The sequence below is a fragment of the Eupeodes corollae genome, chromosome 3 (genome assembly GCF_945859685.1).
Source record: "Eupeodes corollae chromosome 3, idEupCoro1.1, whole genome shotgun sequence".
Lineage (NCBI taxonomy): Eukaryota > Metazoa > Arthropoda > Insecta > Diptera > Syrphidae > Eupeodes > Eupeodes corollae.
The window spans coordinates 30,328,310-30,356,255 of NC_079149.1; the positions used below are offsets into that span (position 1 = coordinate 30,328,310).

At 33.7% G+C, this 27,946-nt stretch overlaps 1 protein-coding gene across 1 annotated transcript in view; it reads right to left on the bottom strand.

Annotated features, from left to right (window-relative positions):
• Positions 1-27,946, bottom strand: part of LOC129950398 (guanine nucleotide exchange factor DBS-like) — an 80,728-nt gene that overhangs the window by 51,882 nt on the left and 900 nt on the right. The gene's annotated exons all lie outside the window — the stretch shown is intronic.

Genomic DNA, 27,946 nt, shown 5'->3' on the forward strand with positions numbered 1-27,946 from the left:
TACCTACCTAGTAGGAAAAAAAGTAGGGAGCTCACCCAACGACCTTGATTATCGGCATTCCACATTTGTGTCTATTACACTGCTACTCTACACACTGTGACTTGAGTAATTTTCATTCGAAATAAAACAAATGCCCTCATAAATTATTATTAATTTACACATTTTCATCGTATATTCTTTTAGTTACTGTTTCATATAAAATAGGGAACAAAATTATAGCTTCTTTTATCAGAATATGGTGATAAAAATTATTGTCATTTCGGTTTGATCACACAGAACAGAACAAAGAAAATAAAATTCAAGAGAAAATCAATAAAACAAAATTTCAAGACCAAGAAGGAAAAAACACGAAAGATTTGGTTCAATTTATAATTTAATTTAATTGACTTAATTCAATTGCCAGACGGTTTTTATTAAAATTCATGTCATAATAAACTGTTTTTTTCCTTTTATTACTTTGAATTTGATTTGTAAACAAATTATTAACTTACATTTTTTCGTTGAGAAGATTACCCCACAGGTATTTTTGTAGTTCTTTATGAAACAACACACAACAGAGAATACAATATCAAAGACTAGGACTAAGACAATAATTATATTTTTGATTTATATTTTACACATTTTCATTGATAAATTTTAAGGAGAAGATTAACTTTTAATCTAATTAGATAAGAACTAAAAAGTAGCACTCTGAATTTTACTTTACAACTCATCTAATCTAAACAATTTTGTTCCTTGCTCAAGAACTGTCAAAAATATTAAAGAGATAAAGAGAGAGAGTGAGTGAGAAATTCGATGCAAAATGTAATAGATTTTGGTTCTCTGATTCTGGCGTAACTGTAATGTTTCATAGAAATCTATTACAATTCCATCAATCAACTACATTCATTTTCAGAGAGAAAGAGATATTTCTCTTAAATATTAAATGTTTGTCATTTTAGGTTTTTGTATTGGTCTCTTTTAAAGAGATCTTGAAAGGAAGAGACAAGAAAGTTTTACTTCTCTTGAAGTTAATCTAGAAGTAGTAATGTTTGTTTGGTTCGAGTTGGATGCATCTTAAAATACACTTGTGGTTAAAAGTAATTCAACAGTAAGCTTTTGTCAAGAAATCAAGTTTTTTTTTTTATCAAATTCTTGGAATTAATAAAATACATACCTATAATCATTTCTTTTTTGCAGTTAATTATAGAGCTTTGAGTTTCCGCAAGCCAGCATGATGCCAGTAAGCTTGTTATTGATAATATTTAAATAAAAATTAATTACACAAACAAAAAAAAGCAGCGTGACATGGGAGCTAAATTATGTCATAAACCAAACAATAATTTACTAAAGGATTAAGTTGTCTTGATTTAGAAACTTTGCTCTTGATTTTACCACCATATCTGTTTTTTGAAAAAGCCTTTGAAAAAAATGTGAAAAAACGTTAAAAACATCTTTACATTCATTTAATTTTTTTTTTTCTAGATAGAATTTTCTGTGCTGATTTCGAATTCAGCTATAGGCCTGAAACTTTGGGTTGGGTTCAAAATACTCTATGAATCATAATACAATGTTTAAAATACTGTATTTCAATACAATGTATGTACAAAATACTGTTTGATCAAAAGACTGTTTCTCAGAATTCTGTATTTCAAAATTATGTACATATATCTAAATTCTGTATTTCAAAATGATTTAAATTAGGCTGAGAAATAAAAATTGATTTGATAATTTAAAAAAGTACACACTTTTTACATTATCGCGACGATTTTTATTTTTCATCCTAATTTACACTTGTAAATACATAATTTTAAAAACAGACTACTTTTTTTAAAACAAAAAAATATTATAATAATTTTTCATTAGCATAATGTTCTAATGTACTACCCTTGAACAATAATATATGTACTGTGATAAGTCATAAGTCTTTAAAAAATAAATTGGGTGGCGCAACAGTCCGTTGAGAACTAGGGCCTAGTGACTTACAACCCTCAACCATTCCTGTGTACGATTAATGTTGTCAGGAATGCAGGGGACCTACAGTTTATATGCCGAATCCGAACTGATAATTTGAGAAAGCACTTTTTCATGACAAGAGTTACTCTTGGAGAATTTTTCAGTACACGTAAAAAGACTTAAGATGGATAGCGTAGGCAGGGATCGAACCCAAGACCTATGGTATGAAAGTCCATAAGTACTTACTTACTTAAGGTGGCGCTACAGTCCGGGGCGGACCTGGGCCTCAACCAACAAGCGTCTCCAGCCAGCTCGGTCCCTAGCTAGCTGTCTCCAGTTTCGCACGCCAAGTTGGTTGAGGTCCTCTCCCACCTGGGTGCGCCACCTGAGTCGCGGTCTTCCTCTACTGCGCCGTCCCTCGGGATTGGATTCGAAGACCTTCCGGGCTGGAGCGTTGATGTCCATCCGCTCTACATGACCTAGCCATCTAAGCCGTTGGACTTTGATTCTGCTAACTAGGTCAGTGTCGCTGTACAGCCCGTACAGCTCGTCGTTATATCTTCTCCTCCATTTTCCACCTATGCGTACGGGACCAAAAATCGTCCGAAGAATTTTTCTCTCCAAGCATCCTAAGACGCTCTCATCTTTCTTTGACAGGGTCCAGGCCTCAGCGCCATAAATGAGAACCGGGATGATGAGTGTCTTATAGATGGTGATTTTAGATGCTCGAGAGTGAACTTAACTTCTCAATTGCCTTCTAAGTCCAAAGAAGCAGCGATTTGCAAAAGTTATTCTTCGTTTGATTTCAGCGCTGATGTCGTTGTCTGCATTAATAGCGGTGCCTAGGTAGACAAAGTCCTTAACTAGCTCGAAGTTATAGCTGTCCATGGTGACGTTTTGTCCAAGACGTCGTCGTTCAGTGTCCTTTTTTGATGACAGCATATACTTGGTCTTGCCCTCATTGACCACTAAACCCATCTTCTTCGCTTCCGTCGCAATGCTCAAAAACGCTCCACTGACACGCTTTGATCTTCCAATTATGTCAATATCATCTGCGTATCCGAGTAACTGGATGGGCCTTTGGAAGATTGTGCCTCTAGCGTTGACAGTTGAGTTTTGCACAATTCTTTGCAGAACGATGTTGAAAAAGTCGCATGAGAGTGCATGTCTAAAACCTTTTTTGACATCAAATGCATCGGTGAGATCTTTTCTGACCTTGATAGAGCAGCGTGCAGTCTCCATCGTCATTCTGCACAAACGGATAAGTTTGACAAGGATGCCAAAACTAGACATTGCTCTGTAGAGCTCTCCCCTATAGATGCTGTCATACGCGGCTTTAAAATCGATAAAGAGATGGTGGGTATCGATTTGAAGCTCCTGGGTTTTTTCCAAGATCTGCCGTAGTGTGAATATTTGGTCGATAATGGACTTTCCTGGTCTGAAGCCACACTGATAAGGACCAATCAGGTTGTTGACGAATGGCTTCAGGCGTTCACATAATACGGCAGAGAAGATCTTATAGACAATGTTAAGGTGGCTGATTCCTCTGTAGTTGGAGCAGTTTAGAGGATCTCATTTCTTATGTATCGGGCACATTATGCTGAGATTCCACTCATCGGGCATGCTTTCTTCCGACCATATTTTGCAGTTGAGTTGGTGCAAGCTCGCTACCAAGTCATCGCCTGCTGCTTTAAATAGTTCGGCTGCGATGCGGTCAGCTTTAGATATAGCTACCTTCACTTCGTGTAGGTTGGGTAGGCGGAATTGTTGATCTGCGTCGCCGAGGTTAAGTGGTTCTATCTCCCTTACAGCGGAATTCGGTTTGTCATCGCCGTTATATAATTTGGAGTAGTGGTCTCTCCATGTTCTCAACATCGACTGCGGTTCTACTACGATGTTCCCCAGATCGTCTTTACAGGCTTCGGCTCGTGGCCCTTGGGAGGTTTTTTTTACCTTTTGGTAAAATTTACGAACCTCATTCCTGTTGTGACATCCCTCTATCTCCTCGATCGCGCGCTTCTCATGCTCTCTTTTTTTCCGTCTAAGAAGCCGGTGTTCCTCTCTCCTCTTCTGTAGAGCTCGCGAGCAGCTCTCGTCCTTTTGTGCAGCGCCGTTTTGTATGCCTCTTGTTTCGCTGCGTGAGCTTGCCGGCATTCGTCGTCAAACCTGTGGTGGCCGTGTGAAACCTAGCACTTCAGAGGCGGCATCTCTGATGGCTGCAAGGCAATGTTGCCACTGGTTTTCAATGCTTAATGCAGGAAGCATAGGACTCCTTAGGAGGTTATTAGAGACTCGATCGGAAAAGGACATGGCAGTCTCTTGCGATTGTAGCCGTCTAACGTCGAATCTTCTCACAGTACTTCCTTGTTTTGGCTTGGATCGGGATATCCGTAGCCGTACCTTGGCTACAACGAGGTAGTGGTCCGAGTCAATGTTGGCCTCTCGGAATGTTCGGATATCCTGGATACTGGAGAAGTGTCGTGCTTCGATCGCAATGTGGTCAATCTGATTGACGGTTGATTGATCGGGAGATTTCCATGTCCCCTTGTGGATATTAAGATGCGTGAAATGCGTACTAGCTACCAGAACGTCTCGCCCCGCAGCGAAATCGACCAACCTGAATCCGTTGTCGGAGGTAGTGTCGTGCAGGCTGTATCTCCCGATTATGCCACCAAAGATGTCTTCTCTTCCTAGCTTGGCATTAAAATCTCCTAAGACAATTTTAATGTCATAGCCAGGGCACTGCTCATATGTCTTGTCCAAGAGCTCGAAGAATATGCCTTTGGTGTCTTCATCTTTCTCCTCTGTTGGGGCATGCGCGCATATTAGGCTTATGTTGGCGAATTTAGCCTTGATGCGGATTGTCGTGATGCGCTCGCTCACACTGTTGAAACTCAAGACTTTTTGCCTGAGCCTAGTTCCAACAACAAATCCACACCCAAATAGACGCTGTGTTTGTTCTCGGTAGCAGTCGCCGTAGTAGATATCGCAGTCTTTTAGTCTGCGTTTGCCCGGTCCATCCCATCGCACTTCTTGGATGGCTGTAATATCTGCCTTGCAGTAGTTTAGGGCTTCCGCTAATTGTTCGGCTGCACGTGGTCTGTTAAGGGACCACACATTCCACGTACATATCCGAAGTTCGTTGTCCTTATTTTGTTTGCGTGGGTTGTCAACAGTGAATCCGTCCGTATCCGAGGCTTGTTGTTGCTTCGAAACTATGATGTTTTTACATGGCGAGGAAGTCACCCCGACGGCACAACCCCCAACCTGGAGGGCCAGATCCTTAGTATAACTCCAAGGAAGGGGAGCCGGATGAACCGCTCCTTATAGGCCTGGGCTCCGAATATGTCGAAGAAGCCTTATAAGGTGTTCACTAAGTAGTTCGACCTTACTGGAACTGTAGACGCCATTGTCTATCTCGAGAATTCGTCCGCTGCCGCCTGGATAAGGAGAGGTGCCTTAGTGGAAACACCTCTCCCCCCTCTCTCGTTTGCTGCCCCCAACAACTTTCCACTGACTAGAGTTACTCTTGGATAATTTTTCAGTACACGTAAAAAGACTTAAGATGGATAGCGTAGGCAGGGATCGAACCCAAGACCTATGGTATGAAAGTCCATAAGTCTTTGGATAAAAAATAAAATAAAGTTTTAATTATAAATTTAATTCTAATTTTAATTGACAAACACAAACACTTGTTGGGCAGAGTGATTTTAATTTTTTTTGGGAAAAATCAATTTTAAACGTTAAGGAGCATCGGCTCCGTAAACTACTTGGTCAAGGTTCGAATTTCAGTATGGAAGAAATAATCAAGTTGTTGTGGTATTCAAACATTATTAACGTTAAGAAAAAATATAGTACAATCAAAATTAGTTACAATGAAACAGCTGGTTTTTAGGACTTTTGACTTTCGGGATTTTTGGTTTTGGAGATTTTCATTTTTGGGATAGTGTCTCTTTAAAATTACTTATGACTTTATGAACTGTAGTCGAATTTCTACAATATGATTCAAATCACAAATTCAAAAATAATGCACAACTTATCTTGATATATTTGGCAACTCAAAAGATTGCAAAAATCATTCTTAATTATGACTTAGCTCAAGCCACAAAATGGCTCAAATTTTTGCAATTTAGTAATACTTCCAATTATGTATGTATATTCAACAATGGTGAACTTTGAAAGGCGTCACATAATTGAAACCTTAAATTGACAAGAATACGAAAAATATAATTAAAAGTGTTATAAAATTTCATCATAATTCTCAAAAATTTAGGTCAACAAGTTAAATTTTATTTTCGCATTTGATTTTATCCCTTCACTTAAACAAACGGACCAAAAACAACAATACAAATTTACCTACCCCAAGAGCATGTTTCTATTTTAATTCCCCTTTATTTTCATTTAAAGATATCATTTAGTAACTAACTTATGGGGTTGTTGTTGTTGTTGTTGTTGCTGTAATCATTAGGTATATAGTACTTGTAGATAGTTTTTGTTTTTTTTTTTGAATAAAATTAAGCATTACAACACCAACTTGTGTCCATCGACGCGGAAATTGATGGTACTCTACGAAAGTCAAGCCAGACAAAAATAATGAAAAGTTCAGAATAAAACTAGCGAACGTCCAATGCTGAGGGGATTTTTGTTTTATTTTAAGTTTTTATCTACTACAGGTTCTGGATATGAAATGAAAATGATGATACTATGGTAATAGCTTTTGCAAGTGCAGTCAGTCTTCCGAAGGGAACCATTAAAAAACAAAAACAAGAGAGGAAAAAAAAAAAATTGTTGATCCATTAAAAAACATTGCTTTGCATTTATATTACATAAAACTTTTAAAAAAAGGGGTGATAAAAAAGGCTTATTTTGGGATCCATCCACTGTGAAAATGAATTCAAGAATTTTTTTTTATAATTGAACACCTGATGGGGGATACTTGTAGTTTGTTACCCGGTAAAAAATAGTAATAACAGTCTCAAGATAAGGTCGTTGAGGAAGGTAACTTATGATGAGATTACTTTTACAATTAAAATTTAAGGCAAAGTATCAACGTAATTCTAATGAAATTTATTCTTTATGATTTATGAATATTTTTATTGATTCGCCTCCTCCCAGAAAGTATATGATAAGTGCTTATTTTAAATAGTTGATATTGTGATTATAGGAAAGTGGGTGGATTCCACCCACTTGAAACATACATACATATACTCGTACGTATAAGGGAACTGTCATTTTTTTCGATTTTGAAAATATGAGGTAGTTTGTGATTTTTTGAGAAATTTTGTATAAAGTTGACTTAGATTTTTAACTCTCTAAAGAAAGTTACTGCAAATGGTCCGATTTATCGAATTTTGATATTACAAGAAGTTGAAATAAAAACTATTTAGAGAGAGTGCCTGAGTCTATACGTTCTCAACAATTGGACTGTCATTCTAGAGGTCTTAGGTCTAATCCCTATCTGTGCCTTTTGCGAGGAATTGACGAATTATTCTAGAGTAATTATTGTCTTGAAAAGGGTTTTTCAAATAAGCTTTTTGAATTCGACACAAAACTGTAGGTCCCCTACGTGGCTCGAGCACAGGAATGGTGGAGAATTATTAGTCACTAGGGCCTAGTTCTCCACGTCTAGTTAACTTCCCACAGGAAGTTATTGTAATGGGTCCGATTTGTCAAATTGAAAATTTTGACATTTCTTGACGTTTCAAGGTCGCTAGAGTCAAAACTAAAAGATTTTTAGAAATATGTCTGTGCGTGCGTGTGTACGTACGTTCGTACGTCCGTCCGTACGTTCACGACGATTTTTTCGTCGTCCTTAGCTCAAGAACCAGAAGGGATATCGATTTCAAATAAATTTTGTTATACAGATAATATGGCAAAAAGATGCAGAAAGGGCTCTCAAAAAAATTGTGTGGATGGTTTTTTTACCATAGCAGTTTGAAAAAAGGGTGAACATTTTGATTAACCCTAAATATCTTACGAGCCAAAAACGCTAGAGACTTGAATTAAATTTTATATAACATATTGTAACGTGATTTCAAAGAAGTATATTTTTTGAAAAAAAAATCCATTTACGGTTTTTTTTATAAATCAACAAAACTGAAAAAAAAAATTGTCATTACCCAAAGTTGGTAAAAATTGAATATCGATTCAAATATCTTTTCAAAAACTTGAAATTTAGGCTTCAAACTAATTTTATCTTATAAGAAATATTGTTTTCAACATAAGGAAAAAGTTTGAAAAAAAACGAATTGACAGTTTTTTTTTACAAAAAATAAAACTCTAAAAAAATAATACTAAAACTTGGTAAAAATTTACTTTCGACTCAAATAGCTTTTCAAAAATTAAAAATATTGTCTTCAAACTTATTTTATTTTACAGAAAATATTGTTTTCGATATTCAGAAATTTTTATATAAAAATCCAAGAGTCCATTTTTTCATAAAAAATAAAATCTACAAAAAATAGTACGCAAATTTAGTAAAAATTGATACGAGTACATATAGACAAACTTTTAAGCAAGACAAATCGACAGACGGGATGGGAAGTTGTCAGTGTGGGTCGCATCCCAGCCTCCTTTTCACTTTCTTTTTTATCAAAATAAAGATTAAATTTATTTTTTTTCGCACATGCAATAAGATCTGTTCATTTTAAAAACATCAGGGCACATATATTTTAAAACGGAGAGGGAAATTTTGTATACGTGGTCGTTAAGTTACTTTTTTTTGCATATAAGTCGATGAGGGTTGAATTTAAAGAGTGTTTTTGCACTCAGTGGGCACAGTTTTAGAAAGTAATTGGAGCTCCACATTCATTTCTTAAATTTTTTCATTAATAAGAAGAAATTATTTAGATTTCAGTCTCTGTTTCCATCATAAAGAAGGAAAATTTATTTAGACCTCAGTTTTTTGAACATGTCTATTTTTCGAACTGTCATATAGCTTTTAAAAGTCCGTGGGAACGAAAATTTTCCCTTTGAATGGTTTTCCGTGTGAAACTCATAATAAGGCTGATTGTTTTTTTAATTAATAAATAAAAAAAAATAAATAATAAAAGTTTTGTGACGAATTCAAAAAGCTTATTTGAAAAACCCTTTTCAAGAAAATAATTACTCTAGAAGAATTCGTCAATTCCTCGCAAAAGGCACAGACAGGGTTTGAATCTAAGACCTCTAGCATGACAGTATTGAAAACGTATAGACTCAAGCGCTCTCTCTAAATAGATTTTATTTCTGTTTTTATTTTTATTTTTATTTTCATTTTCATGATTTTAAATAAAAATTTCATTTTCATGATTTTAAATCATATTTATTAAAAATAATTGGTGTTCAAGAACAAACAATTCGACTGTTAACAGTCAAACATTTCATCTTCATGTTGTCTTTAGTTTTGCAATAATTGTAAATCAAATAAAAACAGACAAATAAACAAAAATGTCTTAAATATTTGTTTTATTAAAAATAGGTTAAATTCAAAAATTCACTTCATTTTATAACTAAGAAAATAAAAATAAATAAAACCTTATACATAAATTAAAGTCAATAAAAAAAAAATTAAAAATACACTTCATGTTGAAAAAGAAAATAAAAATGCACAGGTTTTTAAAACTATTATTCACAGCTGTCTTCACATCACAGATGGGTTTTCTTATCAGCTACACACCAGTCTTCAGTTTTTTCTTTCCATAACTTGAAGCTTGCACTCTTCGAGCTCTAACATTTTGGAATGTTTGTCATTTTAGCTGCGAGCTCAGAAATTTTTCTATCTCCAAATTGTGACGCTTTTGTTCTTTAAGGCTTTCCTTTTTTAGTTCAGTAATGCGGTCCAGTGAGCGGTATAACTTTTTAAAGCTACTTTGAACTTCCCTGAACTGAGCTCGGAAATTTTTTTGTTTGAATTTCCAGCTCCTCTGCGACGACTTTGCTCGTACTCATTTGGACAGCCTTTCTTTTTTTATTGATTTGAGGAGTCGGAGGAGGTGGTTGGTCATTTTCGTTTTGAGGAGTAACTTCAAGTCATAATTAAATAGATCTGAAGATGAACCAACCGCAGTTAGACAATATTCTTCATTCAAAACCATTTCTTCAAAGCAGGCAACCCAAAGCAGGGTGATTTGGGGACTCCTTCCACTGCTTCACTCATTCCAACCAGTTGGAATATAGTCTCTTCTGAGGGTGAAGATTTTTGGGTTTTATTTGGTCCACCTCCTGTTCCTCTTTGGTGGATTTTATTCGTTGCTGCTTTTTTGCGCACGTATCGCTTTTGGTCAATCCAAACCTATTTACAAATAATTTCAAATAAAAATGAATTAGAACTACAAAACAAACTTACTTTTTTCCACTCGCATTAATTTTTACCGGGCGGGCCTGCGCTGTTAAGCTTTAATGTGAGCTGCTTCCATAACTCTAAAACTGTTTTGCGACTTTGTTTTATAAAGCCTTTAGCAATTTTAGGGTTTTGTTGCATTTTATTTAAAAGCATTTCGCTTTAAGCTTAAGAACGTAACATTTCACACGGAAAAAATGCTTATAATAAGGGGATTTTTTCGAACATGGGGAATTTTTTCGTCCGAAAGACCGAAACTCACAATTAGGGAAAGGGGAAATGGGAATTTTCACTCGCAATAGGGCTGAATGTGAACAATTTGGTTAACCCCTAATATCTCCCGGAGCAAAAACGCTGTCGACTTCAATTACATTTTGTTGTATGCATTGTAAAGTGATATAAGATTAGTATGAGCTCGAAAGAATTCTATTAATTGTTTTTATAAACTAAACCAAAATATTTGTTACCTTAAAAATTTTACAAACAAAAAATGATTGCACCTCCAGAAAAACTGTACAGATTGAACAAAAACGTTTTGACATATGAAACATTTTTCATAGAAAAGTCGAAAACTCTAATTGCCTCAATATTAAGCATATTCACTTTTACAGTAAAACGGACATTTGAACACGTGTCACTACAACATATCTATGTAGTGTCAGTTCTTTAAAATAAACTTAAGCGGACCTATTAATTAACACTCCCAACTTTAGACTGGACGATTGTGGTACCCGTAGCGTGATGGTTAGTGCGTTGGATTGTCATGCAAGGGGTCTTTTTTCACGGGTGCTGCCTCTTTCCAGGAATTGACAAATCCTCCAAGAGTAATTCTTGTCACAAAAAGTGCTTTCTCAAATTAGCCGTTCGGATTCGGCATATAAACTGTAGGGCCCTTACAATTCTGGCAACATTACTCGCACACAGAAATGGTTGAGAGTTGTAAGTCACTAGGCCCTGGTTCTTCATGGACTGTTACGCCACATAATTTATTTATTAATTTTTTTGTAATTGACAAATGTTTTATGGATTTATCAATTTGACAAAAGTAAAAGTTACAATTCCGTAACATTAGCAAAATTTGAATCGATAGAAACTGTTAAAACCGTTTAAAATTGGCTTAATTATCTTTGAAGCTAAGTGAATTTCTGAAATTGCTTTAACATTTGACTAAATAGTTTAGAATTTTGTTTTTAACATCGCTTACATTTTAACAAATATCCAAATCACATTTATAAAACAAAAAAATACTACACAAAACTGGTAAAACGAATATTTTGAGACAAAATTAGGGAATTCAAATTTTATTTATTCTACAGAAATATTGTTTTTTTTATTGTAATTTTCTTAGAAAAATCCAATCGGCTAATAAAAATACGTCAACATTTGTTGATTTTCGACTAAAATGGAACAAAAACATGCATTGAAATCAAAAATATTTTATTATATGCAAAATATTGTTCCTTTCTTTTAGTTAATTCTTAAGAAAAATTCAACTGACAACTTTTTTTTACAAAAAAAAAAAATAAAAGCTGATAAAAATGGTTTTGGCTAATTTATAATGAGGACAAAGAAAGATGTTGGTGCAAATTTTTAAACATTTAAAACCTACCCTAGATTGTTTTTAAATTCGAAGTCGACTCTAAAAAAAGTTTAAGAATGACGGTTGACTAATTTTAATCGATATAAAGTATTCTTTAACGCTAAAGTACTCCTCTAACTTAAAAAGCAGGAAAATGCTTCTTTACCATTTGTAAATTATACTTTATTCATTTAACGTTTAAAATTTCATAACAGACATTAATTTAAAGAAAAATGTTTTTTTGAAGATGAGAGAGAAGATGCATTCTTCCAAGTAACTATTATCACTACAGAACAACACCCCTATTCAATAGATTTATCACACCAAAAATTACCAATAGTTAAGCAAACTTGCCTTCGACCACCCGAATAAAAACAAATCATTTTCTGCTGACAAAATCACCCGTCATCTTAGCTGGAAAGGTGAATTGGCTAAAAGTGTGATAGAAATGTCTGAAAAAAATTACTTAATTACTTTGATGTATAAGACTTTTCAGCAAGACGAAGATACGTGTCACATAAGCAACGGAACAGTTTAAATTTTAAGAAAATTGGTAACTATAAGATAAAACTATACAAACTCCCCAGCTGTGTTTTTTGAGAGGATTTTAAAAATGAAAACCAATTTTTAATTTTTTTTTAATGTTCTTGCCAAAAATGCATCGATTCTAAAGATGGATCTTAAAGGGCTTACAACCGAAGTATCCGGCTATGATAACTTAAGTCTTTGATCAACTCCAACTTTTATTAAAATTGTACGCTATTCAGTCTCACTTAGAAAAAAACTCTTTCTGCATCTGAATTTCCAATTGACCAACCAATTAGAAAATATGAATAAATTATTATGAATAATTAATTAATAATAAGAAGACTAATTAAATGCTATCCACTGTCTCGTCATACACTAATTCTTCAAATAAAATAAAATTGATTAATTATATTATGGACATAAACTATCCTATCCTATCCACACTTTGAGTTCCAGGGGAAAACTTTTGCATGCAAATTTTATTCGTTTTTTATTTTTTTTATTACTAAATTCGTTAAGACAAAAAAAATACCTGCTAACATTCCTTCAATTAAAGTGTTTTCTTGCCTTAGTTTAAGTTTCAGTGTTTTGTATTTTAATTTTGGGGGAAAAGACTTTGCATGTTTCGAAGTTATTATCCGATCTATTGATTTTTGGAATATCTATACCTTTATAGTGTTTTTTTTTTTTTTTGTTTTTCTTTATTTTATTATAACACAAAAAGTGAAGGTAATTAAAGCAATTCATTATAATTTTCCGAAATTACCATTTTCTTTTTAATTACGACTCCTTTATCATGATATATAACTGATAAAGAAATGATTAACTTTCATACAAAAAAATGATATCAAAAGTCAAATTAAGGACACAAAAGTTAAAGGTAATAAACCTTTTTAACTCAATATAGTTGTATACCTCTTTATGTGTATTCTCTGGAGGGTCTATGGACTTTTGGTCTCTGAAAACTTATTGTTCATTGTGTTTTGTAAATTTCTGTTTATTGTCTTTCAGAATATGGTGACCCCATTTACTAGCTGCTGTTTACCCAACATACTCGTAAACTTAAATAAAAACTGAATAAAGCATATTTATTCTGATACGTAAATATGTTGAATACATATCTCCTGGTTTTCCTTCCAGAATTTATGAACATCGACTGCAATAGTTCATTTGCATTTTTAGCCTATGAGTACATAATATTCTCGTGTACAGAATACGAACTGAAAAGACTCCTTTTGCAATAACCCACATTTTGCGCAATCAGTTAATTGTTTTTGTTGTTTTTGCTTCAACATGAAATAAAATCGCATCCCAGACCCAGTGTGATTATGTTCCCCATATTTCTCAACACTGCCCTGATGTTGTTCCCAATGTTCTCATTTATACGTCTAAAAAGAAACTCCAGACAGACGTCGGTCGCTCGTCGTTTGGTCGTCCGGCCGGCGTCTTCAAACCCTACCCCCTTTTTTTTTTGTTCAACTTTTGCCCACCGAAGCAATAAAACTGTCGTCGTCGTCGCATTTTGATTTCCTAGTTTTTCCCGACCATACCTATGATTATATTCCTACGTATATAGGAAAGGCTTCATATGACGTACAGTACCAGGGCTGGTTTATCTATATAGAATTTTCCTGCTGCTGCCAATTAATGGATACTACTGCAATTTTCGCTGTTCACAGTCGTTTTCCTTCTTCTGAATCTGAAGTCTTTTGAAGAAACAACAACAAAGAAAATGTACATATGTAATGTACTTCCATTTAGAGTTCGTGATCTGATCCAGTTTCAATGAATATTATGGGTCATTCCAGTTTAGTCTTTCTTTAAAGTGTTGTAACTTTAGATAGATAAAACGCAGAATCGGAATCGTTTCAAAGAAATAGAAAATACAGATATTTATATGTATTTTCATTCATTTCCTTCGTGTTTTATATGAGCCAAAGAAAACGATTCCACACAGGATATTATTTCCAAGGGAGTGACCAACACAATGTCCTTTTTTTACTTCTTTCTTTTATTATCCTTCATCTAAATGAGGGTTTCTTTTTGATTCTATCTTTTTGCTTATGCTTATTTGTCCGATAAAAATAGCCTCAGGATTGATAACATTTTTCTTTAGTTTGACATGATTTTTGTATATCCTTTCCATCAAATGAAGCTATGAGCAGGGTGAGTTATGTGATGACCTATTTTTACTTAAAGCTATCGGGTCTATAAAAGGACATGTAATGGGGTTGTGAAAGAAATCAATGTGTTAGTAATTTAAAAAATTGAAATAAATTAGTTCAATAGGTTCCTATTTCTGTGCACATCAACCTAAGGACATAGTGCGGCCAAGTCAGATAGAATCCACAATTATTTGGAGTTATGATTATGATTCGATCAGTGTCATTTATCGCTTGAAACTTTATTTAAGCCCGTTTTAAGATAATAAGATGTACATATCCTTATAGATTTATAAGGAACTTTGAAAGCCTATGGTTGGAAAGGTCAAACCATGTAGTAGAATCTTAATGGACTTATTCTTTTGGGAATCTTTATAACAGTGAGTTTGTTCTAATGTCGAAGAAAGATTGCATTTGGCGTTTTCCTTTTTTAGTTCAGAGCTAAGCACTGAGCAGAGTCTGAGCGAACAGAGTAGAGTAGAGTAGAGTTCTGAGCAAGGTATGTTCAGAGCTCTCTGATTTAATTATGAAACAACTTGAGCACTAAACTGTCATGATTTGAAATGTCGTCTGTTTAAAGGCGTTAAACAATTTTCTTTAATCAAATTAATTTAAAACATAATATATCGTCGTCATATCGTTGACGTATTTGACGCCTGAAATAAATTTGATTCATAAAAATGCTATATGCATTATGCAATTAGTTTTCTCTAAATTATCTTTCCTTTTGCAGTAGAGCGACCTGCCTCTTCCGTCATTTATCTTGTGTTGACGATGTTTTTTTTAATATCCCGGCTTTCAAATATCAAATTGTTTGTGTTCAGCATTTTACTCCGTTTACTCTGTTATTTTATTCTGAGCTCACAGAGTGCGCTCTGAACAGAGAATTAAAACTCCAAAACCCTTTTCATATACGTTTTACGGGAAATCCCTTGATTGTATAAGTCTGATCGACATTTTTGATTTCTTCTAGCTAGTTGACAAACCTTTTTGTTTATATTTAACGGGAAATCCATTGATTGTGTTGTATTGTACGTCATCTATTGTTGTTCTCGTTGTTAGCATTCGTTAGTGTTTATGCAGAAACACATTGCTATAGTCGGTGTTATTAAAGTGGGTTCATAGAGTTACTGTAATGTCCTCAAAAGTGGGAGATTTGTATCATCATTCTTGGCCTATAAAGGCTCTCATGCTGACTTGCCACTTTGCCAGAGAAAATGTGTCAAAAAAATGCCAACGCAATTTCGGTTCTCATCACGATGACAAATAAATTACTAAGGATTGAAAAACGCAATTTTCAGCACGCTAGGGAAACACTTGCAGAAGTGTGGATAGAAAGGAAAATTGATAATTACGACGTTTCGGCGGACTATAGACAGCTTGAAGATCCAAATCTGGCGTGGTATAGTGTTCACGTCCGTGAATCGCAATATTTCTCACTGGTTATAAAATGCGTATATGAATCCTGCAGCTCACCACCGATAAGTGCATTGAAATCTGTGCTTGCGGATACTTTCATGCCCAATATTTCAAACTCCAAGCAAGCTCGTAGTACCCAGTTTACTAGACAAAGGAACATCCAAGTTTTCGCCGCATCTTTTGAGGTTGTCCGTTGACCTGTCACCTCCTCTAGAAGGGTTTCAGCAGATGCCTTACGATTTCTTTTGTCCATATGTACAATCAGACCTAAAAAAAAAGTAGGTCCAACCTGTGGAATCTATTTCACATCTCACAAGAGTGTTCAAATGCACTGTCGTTACGTGCATGGCAAGACTGTCCCAGACCATTGTGAAAGTAGAGTGCGGCCACAACGCCCTGCTGCCAGAAGGGCGAATGAGCTTCTCTGCGTTGTGTGTCGTTATGAAACATGAGGATGCTGACTGGCTCGACAAAGACGAAGTTGATGCAAGTGGCTTAACAACTCCAGAACCATCTTCGTCTGCAATCCAGATGCAAGTGATAAAAGAATCTGAGTGGCTAGCAAACCCATGGACAGAGGAGCAGTAATTTCAATCGAATTGTTTTTATAGACCTACTTAGATACTCGGTTAATAGTTAATTATTTTTTAATTTTGTTAATTTAATTTTTTATTTCGTGTAAAATGTTCAATTTCAGTTGGGTTTCAATTTATAATTACATTGTCAAAGATTAAAATAAAATTGTTGTTTTATTTTAAGAGTTTATTTACGTTACAAGGGGAGGAGGGGGTTCCGAAATCACGTAATACTTAATACGCTCCCTAAATTGAAAACGCAACATGTTCAAAAATAGACACAACTGTGATAATCTTTACTTTTTTCTAAGTACTGCCGACTTTAACCCTGATAGACTACTTTCTAAATCATAAGCCGTCAAGGCATACTATGTAGCTCGTAAATGAACTTTTTTCGTGAACGTAAAAATGCAATGTAAGATTAAAGTCAACCCTAGTTTTGAAGCGAATACGCCCCACCCCACCTAAGTATGAATATCTAAACAAAATTCTACGTATGTTTGGACAATTGAATCGAAAATTAAATAGAGTTCACAATGTTTTTGGTACTATATTAATTCTAAGAGGATTTTTTTTCGAATCCCGTCTGCTATGATCTATGATGGGATAGTAAGTAATGACCTCAAAACCATTTGTAATAGAGTCTGATATTTCAGCTAAAACTCATTTAAATTTAACACATAATTCTCTTTCTGAAGACGAGGTTTTAGTCAGAATTAGGTAGTTTAAAAAATAGTTTTAGTTTGACTCCTGATAATTTTTCCTCAATATTTCAAACAAATTTGTAGATTAAATCTATCGAAGTCACTTTCGTATATTTTTAATTTGTCTCTTAAAAATTATGTTTTTTTGAATGTTGCAAAAGTTCATACATATTTCCAATTCATGTGTAAAAACAATGTGTTGAAAACTGTAGGCCTAATCCAAAATTACACTTGCTTCCAAAAGTTTTTTAATCTCTTGTTAAAAAAAAAGATGTATGAAGCTGTTAAAGAATATATATCACCTTTTAAACATAGGGTTTTTGAGTGACAAGTAAACAGCAACCAATCTCACTTTATTTAGAAAATTCTGTTTTATATACAAATTTTTGGAAGGCATTTGATAGAGTTAATCATAAAATACTGTAAGAAAAACTTCAATGATTATCTTTTCAAAGTCAATTATTGAACTGGTTAGATTTCATTTAGTTCACATTTTTGTTATGTTTATATAAACATAAAAAGATTTTGATTAGAAGACAAAAAATCTCCAATATAAAACTTTCGAATTTTTCAAGGTGCGAATAAACCACCAAACAGATTTCTATGTTGCCAAAAAAAATTTAAATCGCGACTTTAGCGAAAAACTGCACATAAGACAACCCACCTCATTGAACTCAGAAACATCTTCTTAGCGTTAATAGAAGTAAGATATTCAATTTTCCATTCCAGGTCTTGTTTTCATTAGAAGATTATTGTTATTAACAGGTTTTCATGTCTCTCAAAATATTTTCAACACTCAATAAGAAATACATATGACATTATGGCTATTTCTTTTCCACACTTGAAACTGAAATATAATTTTCTAAGACCATTGACAGTTCACTTTTTAAGATGTCTTGTTATGTAATGTAGCGCCAAAATAACCCAATTTGTAATTTAAAAAAAGCATACAATTTAGTAAAAAAAATTGTGCGTCAAAGTAACGTTCAAAAACGTACATCATAACACAAAAACAGGTTAGGTACCCTAGCTCCTAAGCAAAACAAAATTCGCAAAACAAAATACCCAAAACATAAACCCCAAATCTCAGAAGCCAAAATCCCCAAAACAAAAATCCCCAAATCCAGAATTCGAAAAATGGGGATTTAGGTCCTAGGGATGTTATTTTTGGATATTTATTTTACTTGGGGATAACGACTTTGAGGATTTTTAAAAGTGTGGGGATTTTGTTTTTGGAGATTTTGCACTTGGGAATAATGTCGAAATCCCCATTGTTTTGAAGATTTTAGTTTTATGTTCTTGTTGGATGTATTTCAAGTAGTTATGAATAAAACTATTTTTGTTTTTGGAAATCCTGGCACATTATTATTTTAATTAAACGTCATTATGACCAATTGCTTGACTTTTGTGAACTCTTTGTTTTTTTTTTTTATTTTGAATCTTTTTCAATTAATGTTGAATGTGGTATATTTAATTCATATGAATGCTTAACTCTTTACTTCTAAATTTGTATTTTAATATTATTTTAAAAACTGAGTAAGTCTTTTTCTTCTGATTCTCGCAACAAACAGTTCTAAGGCGTTACTTACATGCTTTATTTTATAACAAGCATGAAATAAGGTTAAAGTAAACCCACATCGAAAGACAGATTTATGCTGTCGCGGAAATATTCAAAGGCAACAATTCATTAATACATTAATTTAGCAAAACTTTATATATTATTTTAGAAAAACTTTAACCATTTTCGCATTTCTGACCAATATTAAAAAATAGTTCAGTTAACTTTATTAAGTGCGACCTGATTGAAGGCTTGCAAACTTTTGATTAGTGCTTTAAAAAGTTGAAAATAATGTACAAATTTTTATTTACTAAACTTCGAATATTATGTCAAGGTATTCGAGGTGTTAAACCAATTTTTCAAAATTTTTGATAGGAATTCAATTCTTAATTGTTTTTTTTTTTGGGAATTCATAGATAGTACAGTGAGATAAAAGATTAAATAAAAGTTCACCATCGACTCATTAAAAAACATACAATCAATAAATTTAGAAAACAAAAGTTGAAATAGATTGAAAAAATATTCTGTCGAAATATTAAAGTTAATTTTAAAATGACGCCATAGTGTCTTGTATACATAAAACTACTCTACGAACACATCCATCCAGTTTCAAGGAAGTTTCTAACATAAAAAAGGTTTAAATATTAAAAACTTGAAAATTGATGTTGTTCGGCAAATTTAATTTTTCGACAAAATTACCAAACATCAAGAACGTTGCCTTTCTTATTTTTTCTTGAAGTAAGTAAGTGTGAATTTGTGAAGCAAATGCTTGCGACTCATTTGTGCATTTAAATTTTCCTGGCACAGGTAAATTTTATATTTAGAAATTAACAAACAAAAAAGTAAAAAGTCTTAAAAGTTTTCCAATAAATTATGTTGTACGTCGTCGTACTGTTGTCCACATCTTTTCTTTGAAAATAATACAACATATAGAGCAGGTAAAAAAATATCAATGCAAATGTAGTCTAATATTTCATTTGAAAGTGAATGACAAAAAGCTGTCGGAGTTTTCACTCTTTAAGAAAAGTTTTAAGTTTCATTTGTGGCAAATGCAAGGTGCATGTTATTTCTTGCATTTAAAATCTCATTCCGGGAAAAAAGTATGACGAAAAATAAGCATCTCACGTTCCATCAATAGATATTTATATTTTTAATTAATATTTTTCCTTCACATAGAAACATCAGTGTTGGAATGAACGCAGCTCTTTTAGATTGAGTTTTTCTTAGGAAAATGCGTACATACTACATACTCGTAAAGTCTTAATATACCTCAGTATTTCTTTTTTCTTCAAAAATGAAATGAAGATCTAAAAATATCTGAACATTTTGGTGAATACCTCAATAGAAGCGCGTGCTGTCTCAAAAAAAAAAGTTTGAAATACGTTTTTCACATTAACTGAATCAAAATCAACACAAATTTCAAAAGATAGACAAGAAGGTATTGGAGGGTAGACAAACCCTGTAGATGAACTTTAATTGATTGAATTGAGAAGTTTTATTGATGTTAAGTTATTGGGTTAGTGATTGAAATGATTATTATTTTAGTTTTCATGTTTTTCGATTGGATTTGGTTTAAGTTTACAAAAATATTGTGGTATTGCGTGCGAAGAAATATTAAGGTTGTGCTCCATATTTTAAAAAGTGAATTTTGTTTTTAGGAGATACAACTTGTGTTTATAGGCGTTAATAAGTTAGTTTTCGATTGATATTGAGATAAGACCGTCAATTATTTTCACTTAAGTACCATTTACATGTTGAATTCTATTGAACTGCTATGAGACAACTTTCGAAATTGAGTACTTAGAAGATATTATTTGAATCTGTTTCAATAACGATTTTTAAAAAGTCAAGGGGTAAGGCTTCTTTTAATCAGCCTCTACATATTTTGTTAACTGTTATGCTATGTAAGAAATAAAGTTGACATTTTGAAATATAAAAATACCTCAATGCATAGCACATGATTATTTTGTTTCAAGTTGTCTCAGGTGGTATAATCAAGGCTAAGATGCTAAGTATGCACTAAGCTAGTATTGTAAGGTGTAATTCTAAGGAAGGGAGGGTTTAAATTGACCATTGTTCATGAGGAAGAAGATATATGAGTGTTCAACGTATGCATGACATAATTTTTCCTTTTTTTAATGGATCTTTAACACACCTTTCACATTTCAATTTGAGATGGATCTTTTTTGGATTCATTCCAAAACAGATGCAACTAAGTTATGGGGATATAATTTTTTTCTTAAAGACGAATAGGTACACATTAAGAAGACAGATGTAAATGTCACTTAACCAAATGAAGACGGTTTTTTAAGTTTTTGAATTATTTTTTGTTTTAGAAAAATTTTGGTTTAGAAAGTTCAAAACGCAAGCTTCAAACATGTAAAGTTAAAAACTTGAGAAAAATAAAGTATTGCTTTTTCGTGAACAAAATCATAAGTTAATTACTATGTATAGGTTTTGTAGATAAATTAAAGCATGGTGCGAGGGTTTGCAACTGGCATCATTTTGCTTTTACAAAACGATTCAAACTCTTTTGTGAAAGGGTTTTTCAAAACATGTTAAAAATCTCCCAAAATGCATTGAAACATTTTATTGTAATGGGTTCGATTTGTCAAATTGAAAATTTTGACATTTCTCGACGTTTTAAGGTCCGTAGAGTGCGTTTTTTTCGTCGTCCATAGCTCAAGAACCAGAAAATATATCGACTTCAAATGAATGTTGTTATAAAGATACTAATGCAGAAAGATCCAGAAAGGGCTATTTAGAAAATTGCGTGGGTGGTTTTTTTTTAACAATACAGTTTAAAAAAAGGTGAACATTTTGGTTAACCTTAAATATGTCACGAACCAATGACGCTAGAGGCTTGTATTTAATTTTATATTATATTTTGCAACGTGATTCCAAACAAGTATATTTTTGAAAAAGCTCCAATTAACAGTTTTTTTATAAATCTAAATAAACTGTAAAAAAAATTGACACCTCGAAAATTTATGATTTTAAATCAAATACCGATAATAGTTGGTTTTGAATGTCGGTAGGTCTACCTTGAAAAACATTCCACATTCGTGAAGTGTGGTTATAGATAGAATCTTCGCACTTGACACTTAATAAAAAAACTCGAAATTAAAGTAATGAGTTCATAGAAGATAGCGATCTGAGAACCGCACTTTCATGCGGTTCAATGAAAATTTCTGGGCAAATGCCATAATCATCGAGCAAAGGAGACCAAGTCCCTTGTTAATATAAAAAAACGAACAAATAGTCAGCATAGGAAGCCCACTGTGGTTCATCTTCTCCACAACTTCAAACCTTCGAATCTTCGGTCGATAAATCTTCTTCCGAGCATCAATAGGGCACTGACTAAGTCCGCTCCGGACAATAAAATAATTCTGGACAAAAATTCCGGGTTCAAGGCGGGTCAAGGTACCATCCAGGCTGCTTCTAAACTTGTTTCTGATATCCAATGGAATCAGATTTGGAAAAGGCTTTTAGAAGGTAGTACCCGTGGCTGTCATGCGAGAGGTCTTGGGTTCGATCCCTGCCTATGCAACCTAAAGTTTTTTCACATGTACTACCTCTTGCGAGGAATTGACGAATTCTCCAAGAGTAATTCTTGTCATGAGAAGTGCTTTCTCAAATTTTTTCTCAAACGGACTTTTGTGCCACCCAATTTATTTTTTTTATTAAGAAGGTTTTTATCTAAAACTGAGCAAGCTTGGTATAAGCAAACCATTGTTGTATATGCTCTATAATATCCTTTGCAATATACAGTTTGTTGTCGAAGTGGCAATGTAACTTCTATCAAAACACTCCAAATTAAAAATAGTCTTCAACAGGGAGCGGGGAATTTGACGATTCTCTTCAGAGTTTACACCATCGATCTGATAGGTAGTCTTACAAAGGCAATTGTGTACGCCGACGATCTAATTGCGTTGAGCTTATTTAAATTCCCCTGCATCGTCATTTCGACAACATCCTGCGATATTGCGACGACTGGAAACTTTAAATAAACAGAAGTCGGAAATAATTCTATTCCGGACTCCCATGGCTAGGGCCACGAGGGATACATGAAAGAATTGGTGTAAGATGGTCATCGTTGATATTCACGGGCAGCGATTAACGATCACAAGTGCAGTGAAGTATCTCGGAATCTGGTTAAATCAGTTTTTATATTTTGATAAACATATAAATGCTGCTCTGACCAATGCCAGAGGAGCCTTCAGTTTGACGAAATGGCTTGAACCCAGAGTAAAGGTAATTTGCTATGTGTCCGTCATACTGCCGGTGATTCCCAGATGGAGAAGCTTTGGGTGTTCGAAAGGCAGTGTTTACGACGCTGTACCGGCTTACATCACACAGCAGAATCTTTTTATGGTCATCACTATTTAAACGAGGTTCCATACAAATTGGCTTGAATCAACAACATTGACAATTTCTTTATAAAACTCGTTCGAGGTCACATTTCGAGTGGTGTCTTTGACGAACAATTTAATTTTCTGAGCGTTATATTTGAATGACGAGTATTGAGCGCTTCATTTACCTGAGGCATTCCTTCTTTTTAAATAGATGCTGTCTGACATAAGATATCATCTATCTGCAAAGAACGTCAGAGAAAGAACCGTGTATAATGAACTTCTTTAAAATGCCATGGCACAAGACAGAGCAGAACTCTTTCGGTTCAGTAGGGCTGTGTTCGAACAGGACTGAATTGATAGGATGAAGTAGTAGAACCAGTTTTGGTGGCTTGATAATGGGTAGTCTAGTCAGGTAGGGGATTTACGTCTTAGCCTGATTACATACCTATTTCATAGTTCTGCATGCAGTAATTTTAATATAATTTTAGTTTCATTAAGTTAAGATTATTTTACATTATAATAAAGAGGACCCAAATCCTAATCGAAATATAAAAAAATTGGCCTTCCCATAGTAATTCAATCAGTTGGTAGTCAGTTTTGTAAGGGAAGGGCAAATTTGTTTTCATATTTCGCCAAAAATACCGTAATGACCAAGATCCTAGAGGTATGCAAATTAATTGTTTGGGATGAATGGACAATGGCCTATAAGAGGTCACTGGAGGCGCTGGACAGAACATTGAAAGGTCTTCGTTATGTGTTTTTGGTGGGCCCATGATTCTGTTGTCAGGTGATTTTCGTCAGACTCTTCCAGTTATTCCCCGATCAACTATTGCTAATGAACTAAATACATGCCTAAAATCATAGAATTTGTGGCAGTACGTAAAGACACTCAAATTAACAACTAACATGCAAGTATTTTTGCAACATGATGAAACTGCAAATGTGTTTGCGAAGCAGTTGTTAGATATTGGAAATAATAAAGTTGCAATGGACACCTCGACCGGATTTATCACATTAACCACAGATTTCTGTCACATGACATATTCAAAAGAGGAGTTTATTCAGCGTGTTTTTCCAGATGTAAGGCAAAAGTTTAATAACCATAATTGGCTGGGTGAACGAGCAATATTGGCAGTGAAAAATAAACAAAGATGTCAAAGATATCAATGCGACCATTCAGAATTTTCTTCCAGGACAGTTGGTTTCCTTCAAAACAGTCGACACCGTTATGAACCAGCATGACGAAGTCAACAATCCCACGGAGTTTTTAAATTCACTGGAATTACCTGGATTATCACCTCACAATTTGCAGTTAAAAGTAGGATCAGTTGTCATTATGCTGCGTAACATTAATCAACCTCGACTATGCAATGGAACAAGACTGGCTGTGAAAAAGCTGATGAAGTCATTGAGGCAATAATCATTAATACCGAATACCGATGATTCCAACGGATTTGCCATTCGATTTGAAATGCTTACATTTACATTGGTTAGCGGAATCAACTTGGAGTTTCCCTGTTACGCGCATGGACAATTATATGTCGTGTGGTCGGAAAACCGTCTTCTTTGTTTATTTACGCACCACAAAACAAAAGAAGACAAAAAAAAGAGGTTGGGATGCTACCCACACTGATAACTTCCCATCCCGTCTGTCGATTTGTCTTGCATAAAAGTTTGTCTATATGTACCCGTATACATTTTTACCGAATTTGCGTAATATTTTTTGTAGATTTTATTTTCTATGAAAAAACGAACTGTTGGATTTTTATATAAAAATTACTGAATATCGAAAACAATATTTTCTGTGAAATAAAATAAGTTTAAAGCCAATATTTTTAATTTTTGAAAAGCTATTTGAGTCAAAAGTAAATTTTTACCAAGTTTTAGTATTATGTTTTTATGTTTTGTAAAAACACTGTCAATTCGATTTTTTTTTTCCAAATTTTACTGATTGTTGACAACAATAGGTTTTGAAAGATAAAAGTAATTTAAAGCCAATATCTCAAAGTTTTGAAAAGATATTTGAGTCGAAAATCAATTTTTACCAACTTTTATTAATTTTTATTTTAGGTTTTTATTTTTTGTAAAAAAAAACGGTTAACTCGATTTTTCTCAACATTTTTCAAAATGTTGAAAACAATATTTCTTATAAAATAAAATAAGTTTGAAGCCCAAACTTCAAGTTTTGGAAAAGATATTTGAATCGATATTTAATTTTTACCAACTTTGAGTAATGTTTTTTTTAGATTTTTATTTTTTGTCAAAAAACTATCATTTCGATTTTTATCAAAATTTAACAGATGTCAAAAACATAATTCTTCGTTGCACAAAATTGTTTTGGAGATGAAATCATATTTAAGTAGTAAAATATTGGAGGTGACACATTTTTTTTCTTCATTTTTTTCGATTTATAAAAAAACACGTTTAATGGATTTTTTTTTCAAAAAATATACTTCTTTGAAATCACGTTACAATATGTTATATAAAATTTAATTTAAGTCTCTAGCGTTTTTGGTTCGTAAGATATTTAGGGTTAACCAAAATGTTCAACTTTTTTCAAACTGCTATGGTAAAAAAACCACCCACGCAATTTTCTTGAGAGCCCTCTCTACATCTTTCTGCCTTATTATCTGTATAACAAAATTTATTTGAAATCAATATCTCTTCTTATTCTTGAGGTAAGGACGACAAAAAAAACGTCGCGAACGTACGGACGTACGGACATACGGACATACGAACGTACGTACTCAAGCACCCACAGACATCTTTCTAAAAATCTTTTATTTCGACTCTAGGGACCTGGAAACGTCAATTTGACAAATCGGACCCATTACAATAACTTCCTATGGGAAGTTAATATAGTTTATGATTAAGCTTTAAATCAATTACCAAACTGTATCATAACACTGTGTGCCTGTTCATACAAATTTAAACCTTATAAATAGCCAGTATTTCAGGAAAACTCTGTTTTTTTAAGTAACCAACATGATGTGTCGAAAATAATAATAAAACTTTATGTTTCATCAAAATAATGCTTTTTTATTCAATACGTTTTATTTTTTTTTAACTTAATTTTTACAAAAGTTTAGGTCTTTTATTTATCGATTTTTGTATAAACAATCAGAATAATTTTTGGAAGCAGAATGAAAGATTCTAAAAAATTCTTGCTGAGTATAAAAATAAACTAGTATGGTACACTCAGGCGTATACGCACTTTTTTATTCGACCGAATTTCAAACAAATTGGTCTGCATTCTTAATTTAAATCAAATACAAATTTAAACATAAGACCTAGTTATTTGCAGTTAATCTAGTTGTTGTCATCACTAGGCTTAAAATTTATTTTTTAAGGGACTTTGTTTAAGTGACACAATAAAACTTTTCAGTGTCTGCCGATTCTGAAAATTTAAGCTGTTAAAAAATTATTTGTACGTTTTTTTCATGTAAATGCAAACATCCTAAAATAAACCTTCACAAATTTGACTAATAACGTATGTAGTCGTTGTGAAAGTCTCTAATTTATTAAAAACGTTTTTCTTTGCTCATATGCCTTTTGCTTACACTCACGTAGACGTTATTCTACGGACAAACTTTTAAATCGTCAAGTTTTCAGTCGCACTAATTAAATGTTAACTCTCTTCTTAAAGTCCTCCATCAGCTATCCAAGAGCAAGTGTATCCCACCATGAGTGCAGAACATGCACCTAGTTCTCCATCAGCATCAGTTACTAGGCTTTTCTGTGTTCATTTTAAAAACCATCTTAACACAACCTAGTTCTAGTTTTTAATGTTTAAGAGTAACTAAACAAGAATTTTTAAAAATCATGGTCACACCATCACGGCCGAAAGCATGGTCGGTAACGGAAACATCATCATGATGGTATCCAAAAGTAGGCTGCAATGGTAACGGTTGTAGGTACATAATACTACGTACTTCTCTCATTTAGCTCCTCTTGCATATGGAACAACTCAAGGTCATTTACGATTGGTTATTCGAAGAGGAAATGAAAAACAACGTAGGAATGTTGTAGTTGCAAAGTTACGAAGGGTAAATCTACTCTATACATAAAGCTACATGTACCATTTGGTTGTGCGCCTTTCCTTTCTAAATTCATTTCGTTTTTCCCGCGCATTTTTTCATCATATACGTATTTTTATAGCGACGTAATTTATTTTTATTTTACGTTTTACTTTAACATTTCTGCTACACGGCTGCTGGCATTTAATAATTTATATCCTTCGGAATCTGAATTTATCTCTTCCTCTGTGGCACAAACAAGTTAATTGCGCTTTCAACAAGTTTCCTTCCATATCCATATCCTTGAATGTGTACCTATAGCCAGGCTACGCACGAATCCCTCTCTAAAGGCTTGAGCTCGTCTATATGAAGAAGACGAAAAAAAAACCATCATGGAACGACAACAACAACTACGACGCAGGGCAACGAAGCGTCATGAAGAGGGATGAATTGCAATCATAGAATTCAGTAATTACCCTCACAAGTTTCATGCACCCCGATACGGTCGGAACGGCGGCTTGGTGCGGTGGTGGTGGTGCCAGAGAATATGGGAATCGATTTTCTGCCATTTCCACCCTTTAGTTGCGGACAACACCAGAACATCAGAGCAAAGTCGAGTAGCACACAAGGGGTGGTAGTACAGCAACAAATACACACTTCACATCCACACGAGAGCCCCATCAGAGGCAGGAGTAGTTAGGGAAGATGATGCACAAGGATATGGGCGGACAAAAAATTCATATTTTTCCATGCAACAACGACAAACGACCCACGAAGCTACGTATAGTCCTCGAC